Genomic DNA, 6,261 nt, shown 5'->3' on the forward strand with positions numbered 1-6,261 from the left:
CGATGGCGATGTCGGGCGCTGAGGAGGCGTTCATCCAGGTTTCCGTGAGGAAGGCGACGTCTGGGGCTGTGGTGTCGAGCAGGTTCCAGAGCTCGACGGCGTGTCTGTGGACGGAGCGGGTGTTGAGCAGGATGCACTTCAGGTGGGTGGTGCTGGAGTTCGGCTTGGTGTGTGCTGGTGTGGCGTGGGTCCGGTTGCAGGTGAACTTGCAGGCGTTGCAGCAGAAGGGTCCGTGGGTGCGTCTCGGGGTGGCTCGGTAGCATCCCGGGATTCGGCCGGCATTGAGTGCGTTGAAGGTGGCTGCGTCGTACGTCCGGCGGGTGGGCTGGGGTCTGCGAGGGCCAGGGGTCCTGGCCCTGGGCGCGGTCCAGGCACGGACGGGCGTAGACGGGCTTACCTTTGGCGCACCTTCGGCGCTCAATCGGTCATAAGAAGGGGGACGTGAGGGCGGGTCAGCTGGGCGGTGGGAGCGGCTCGGCCAATGGGCCGGTGGTGGGCGGGGCCTGGGCGAGCAGCGGCGAGAACTGGCGAGCGGCCGGCTCTGCAGTGGCTGGGCCGCTCGTGGGACCAGGGGGGCGTCTGCGGCGGCGGGAAAAGCGGCAAGGTAGGCTGGAGCAGGAGGCGGCAGGAGGAGCAAGGGGGTGACCCGGCCTGGTGAGAGGCGCAGCGGTCACTGTACCTACCATTCGGCCAGTTTCTACGCATACGTAGAAACTATACCAGTATCACAGATTACAAACAACAATCTGCGGACCTGGCCATCAAACTGGAAAACTGTGGCTACCCAAAAGCCATCATCCGCAAAATGCAGAAAAGGGCTAGAAATCAAAACCATGATGCCCTACTTGACAATGTCACAAAGGAGGACCAAGAACAACCCATCACCTGTGTCACCACCTACAACACAATGTCTAACGAAGTAGCAAAGGTCATCAAAAAACATTGGAGAATAATCAACTCTGGACAGAGGACATGGGACACCCCGAGATTTGCATATAAACGATGCAACAATCTCAAAGACCAATTGGTCAGCACCCGACCCAGACCACAACAAAAACACAGACGAACACCGTCCTGAATGCATGGGGCTTACCTAAGGTCACAGGACATTACCCCTGCAATGACTGCAGCGTGTGTCACCTTACGACACACACAAAGACTCTGGACTTGGAGCCCAATAAAATCTGGACCCAACGTAACCATACCAACTGTAACTCACGCAATGTGATATACCTTCTCACATGCACGTGTGGTCTCCGATAATTGGGGATGACAACACGCAAAGTCAAGACTAGAATAACAGAGCATCGCAGTATCATAAGATGCAAGAAAAACATCAGCAGACTGACCAACCACTTCATCACCCACTGCCACACACCCAACGACCTAAACTGGACGGTTATTGAGCAAATATCAGAGAGCACAATTGACAACGACAAAAAACTACTGAGCAAAGAGCAGCGATGGATATATCGCCTTTCCACGGCTACCCAGGGCCTTAATGACGCCATCCCTGGGAATTCCCTGACATGCCCATGACACTAAGAAGTATACCTACAGCACCACCCTGTAAACCCACCAGGGCTGACATTTCTCCGCCTACCACAGATTACAAAGAACCCCCTTGTAGCATATCTCCCCTGAGATAGAGCCCCACAGTTCTTAATACTGGTTTAATGGTGCCCCCATGATCATGTTAATAGAACCACCCTCCATCCAGCACCCTGGCAGTACGCATTCCCCGCCAGTGGCTATGGTTTCAGTGCATCTCCCAAGCACTTCAACCTAACCCCACCATTGTGCCAACAGTTCAGCGCATTGGCAAGGTACATTTACTCATAATTAACTATTCCGCGCGCCAGCGGTTTTTTTGCCTCCTGCCAGCGCCAACTACCCATAGCAACACCTTGGCACTTCATGAGCCAATAACTCAGTGCCCCGCTCCCACGCAAGCGCAATGGAACGCATACGCGCGCTTCTCACAATGCGCATGCGCGAAGATAAGACTAGCGCCCGCACATGCGCTCTGTTGCCGCTGGCAACACGCATGCGCGAACGCGACTCGCGTGTAGCAGAGAACACCCGGGCGCCCCCACGAGCACCATGACTCACCAGTTTGAGTCTCTCTACTCTTTCCTCCACCATACAGATGCAAGCAATAACCCAATTAACCATGGTATAAAACACTTGGCGATACCGGTCATTCGCCACCGGTATGCGAAGGAGGCACAACAGGTTCAGAGCAGGTCCTACCCAGAAAAGCTGTGAGTATGACTGAACAACCACCACGACCACTGGTAAGCGCTACCTTTTCTCCCTTACAGGTCTCCTAATCCAAGTGGCCAAAACCTTTCTTTCCTACAGGGTCAACCCCTTGCCTCTTCACAACCTTGGAGCATAATACTGCTTAAACTAGCGTAAGAAACAACCTTGCGTCCTTTCTTCACATATATGCACTATGGTTGTTATTACCGTGTTTTAGCAACTCCACCCCCGAACTATAAGTGCGAATCTCACCCTAATGGTACCACCAATACCATTACACTAGCAGCCGCCTATAGCCTGCACCCTCCCCGCTACAAAGCCGGCAGTCAGATGTATATAATGGAATACATTCAAGTGACTCTTCTTTTCCCCCTGTGTGTTTTGTCCTCGTCTATTTGTTACATGTACAGGTGTTTACAGAAGGGAATCCCCCTCTCACACAAAGATAAACACTTTAGGGCGTGTATACACATAGTCTGAATTACACACCCACTAGTTTAATCACATACACTTACTTTTATTTAGTCCTGAAGAAAGCCAGCATACTCATAAGGCACTGGCTGAAACATGTTGACTTACCATGGATGTGGGAGGTCGTAACTTGCCTCCAACATCCTACAGCCTTATTTTTAACCGCTGACGGTGGCCCAGGTATTAAAGTCTAATTCACCTTCGGGTACTGGGACCATCGCCAAGCCGTTTTAACATCACATTCACAACACTCTTCACCGCACACTCAGCGACATACCTGCTCCGCTGTAACCAGGCGCCGAAGCACACCCGGGACACGCTAGGTGTCACTGGGTGGGCCCGATGATGAAGCATGCCACCAACCAGGTTGGTGGGTGAGGGCTTCATGAGCACACTAACCAGATGCTCCCATCCCATGACAAAACATACCTGAGTCCTTAAACTTTTTGTCCTACCTATAATGCATAAGCTAGTCTCTTTTGATTAACACTATATATAAACCCCGGGGATAAGGACTAGCTTTCTGGTCCTCTCTCTCTCTCTTGATACGTAGTACAATATAATACAACACAGTACAATGTAATACAACACAATACAAAACAAAACAATGCAAAACAATATAATACAACACAATACAATACAATACAACACATTTCAATATAAAACAACTCAGTTCAATATAATACGACACAATATAATACAACACATTAAAATATATGATAACGCAATACAATACAACACAGTACAATATAATACAACACAGTACAATATAGAACAGTGAAGTACAATATAATACAGCACAATATGAGACAACACAGTACAATACAATACAACGCAACACAATATAACACAACACAAAAATACTTTAAAATAACTAAAAATAACAATAAGTAAACAGACCGTGCTCGGACTGGGCTTCACACTGCCCCCACCACACCCCGCCCTCTATGCCTGCTGCACCTTCTGCAGCTCTGATTGCCCTTGCACTCACCTGTTGGAGTGGGTAAAGTGCCTGGTAGGCAGCACTCTAAAGTGTGGAGATGAGTCTCTGGGCTCTTTTGAGTAGAGTGTGAACTGTTGTGTGCAGTGGTGATCGGTGAGGGAGGAGCTGCTAGGTGTGCAGTGGTGGTTAGTGTGGAGGTATAACATTTGTAGTCATAGTAAAGGATGTTGAGCAGCTTCTCAGGCTCAGATCAGAGAAGATCACGTAGTCACCCCCCTCCCACAGCCTTCCCCGCGGCGTCTATTTGCAGCAGTAAAAGGACAGGCCATGTTTGTTTAGCTCCTGGGATCCAAACTGAAGCTGGCAGTGAGTGGCATGCAGCCTCGTGGCAGCAAGCAGCTGCCAACAGCTTGGAGAGCTAGGGAGAGTCCGTAGCATGGGTGTTTTCTAGAAACCCTAATACCAAGAAGTTGTAAAACCACTGGCGTCCCTCGTGGGCATCACCTGTTCAAGCAGGGCACGTCGTAGGGCTGTTGCTGGGCTCACCACCTCACACCAATGTCAAGGCTGAGAATGGACGCAGGAAGAGGGGTGTCAGCACATTGCTTTTCTTTCTAATTGTCTTTCCAGACATTTTTTCTGGCATGTGATGTCTTTTAGCATTATGCTTTCCTCATCCAAGAAGGGCTAATCTTAGCTCAGCAGCACTGAGGTGCTTGCTTTTGCATTTGAAAGGCTCTCTCTGCCCTCTCACCTACATAGCCTGTTCTTAGCTTGATTACCTACATCTGTCAATCTTGGCTTTTCAGACATCAGAATTTACTTTCAGCTCAAAACTCCAGCATTCAAAGTGCTGTCTTTAGCTATAATTGGGCGAAAGTATTATACCTAGCATGAACCATTCCTCACCTATGTTTTCAAATTTTCCAAAGAGCCTAATTCAAAGTTTGCTGGACTGGGTGCTCCATCGCAAGCACCATGCAGCATCATTTGTGCTAAACTATCGGGCAGTCCTCTTAATTTAGAAACCAGCGAACCAGCGAAGCTTGACTTTTCTTTCCCCGGAGTCCTTATTGGCTGTACTTTGTGGAATGGTGTGTTGCTGAGAGTGCTGTGAGACACTCTATCTATTACACTACAATGTGGACTGTAGTGCAGTGTGGTGCAGTGTGGTGCAGTGCAGTGCAGTGCAGTGATCCATGTACACCCCCCAGAGATTAGCTGAGTGGCTATTTACAAGGTGTACTTGGTGGAATGGTGTGTAACTGAGTTTTTTGTGAGTCATTCTATCTATCACAGTAGCACATGGACTGTGGTGCAGTGTGGTGCAGTGCAGTAAAGTGTAGTGAAGTGATCCTAGTACAACCTCCCAGAGATGAGGTAAGTGGTTCTTGACAAGGTGTACTTTGTGGAATGGTGTGTAACTGTGAGTACCGTGAGTCCTTATATCAAAGTAGCGCAAGAACTGTGAAAAGGTAACAGCAGATACTTAAAGTGCACTGAGTTGTGGTGTGTAACTGCAACTACAATGACACTTTATAGAACAGCAGCGAGTTTACATTGAGGCATTCGCTAACCCCGACCTGATGGGGACCTCCAGGGAGCTCCCTGCTGTGTAAACTCTATACTGTCGATGACCCATCAGAGATGCTGAGGAGTCGAAACTGATGCAATGATTGGGTTTCATTAGTAGACTGAGTCAAATTAAGAACATGAGACAAAGTACAGAGCATCTTAGACACTTTTCCATTTTCTTGTGTCATTTAATTATGAATTGTTACTACACCGAATGACAGTGCAGAGCACAATAGCTTTAAGAGATGAGAATCTTATATTATGAATCCACACTGGTGATATATCTCATAAGACAGTCATATGGTGATATCATTCTGAAATATTGGCACATCCTTTTACAGCTCAATATGTAAAAGTTATGAAACATGCCAGCATTAAACTCCAAATGCAAATACACAATCCTCAGAACCCACATGAATATGATCTGCGGTGTGCCATGGCCTTAGATAGGCTCTGCTGGGATCCGAAAGCTGTACGTTGATGTGCGCTTCAACAATGCACAGTGGAGCATCGAAGACCCGGCAGGACATTAGCAAAGAGCATCAGGTCACAGCACGATGTGTGCTGCATTGTATGACCCAGAACTATAAGGACCGGTGACATCGCGCTCCACCCCAGTCTCTGGGAGGCTAATGGACCGGGCGCGGTGGGATTCCCTGCACGGATGCTCGTGCTCCTGTCTGGATCTCTGCCTCATTTCAAACATTCAGGTTTGACGTTTCTGTATGGAAGCATAGAACCCATTGGGCCTCATGTATGAGAAGTGACGCATCGCTGCGTGAAAGTGACGCACTGCCTCATAAATAAGACCCATAGTATCTTACCTGAATGACACACATGCAAGGCTTGAACCTTAAAGGTTTGTTTTAGAATGATATGTTCTACGGAAATCAAGTCATGTAGTCGAAGTCAATTAATCAATAACGCAGAGAGCAAAGCTCAGTCAGGTACAGAATCAGTCGGAAGCACTCTGTAAAGCTCAGATCAGCAAAATACAAAACAGAAAA

At 48.4% G+C, this 6,261-nt stretch overlaps 1 pseudogene; it reads right to left on the reverse strand.

Moving 5' to 3' along the window:
* LOC144772190 (TRPM8 channel-associated factor homolog) overlaps window positions 1-3,802 on the reverse strand; it is a 155,699-nt pseudogene extending 151,897 nt beyond the window's left edge.
* Window positions 3,803-6,261: the final 2,459 nt, after the last annotated feature.

Source organism: Lissotriton helveticus, chromosome 8 (assembly GCF_964261635.1).
Source record: "Lissotriton helveticus chromosome 8, aLisHel1.1, whole genome shotgun sequence".
NCBI lineage: Eukaryota > Metazoa > Chordata > Amphibia > Caudata > Salamandridae > Lissotriton > Lissotriton helveticus.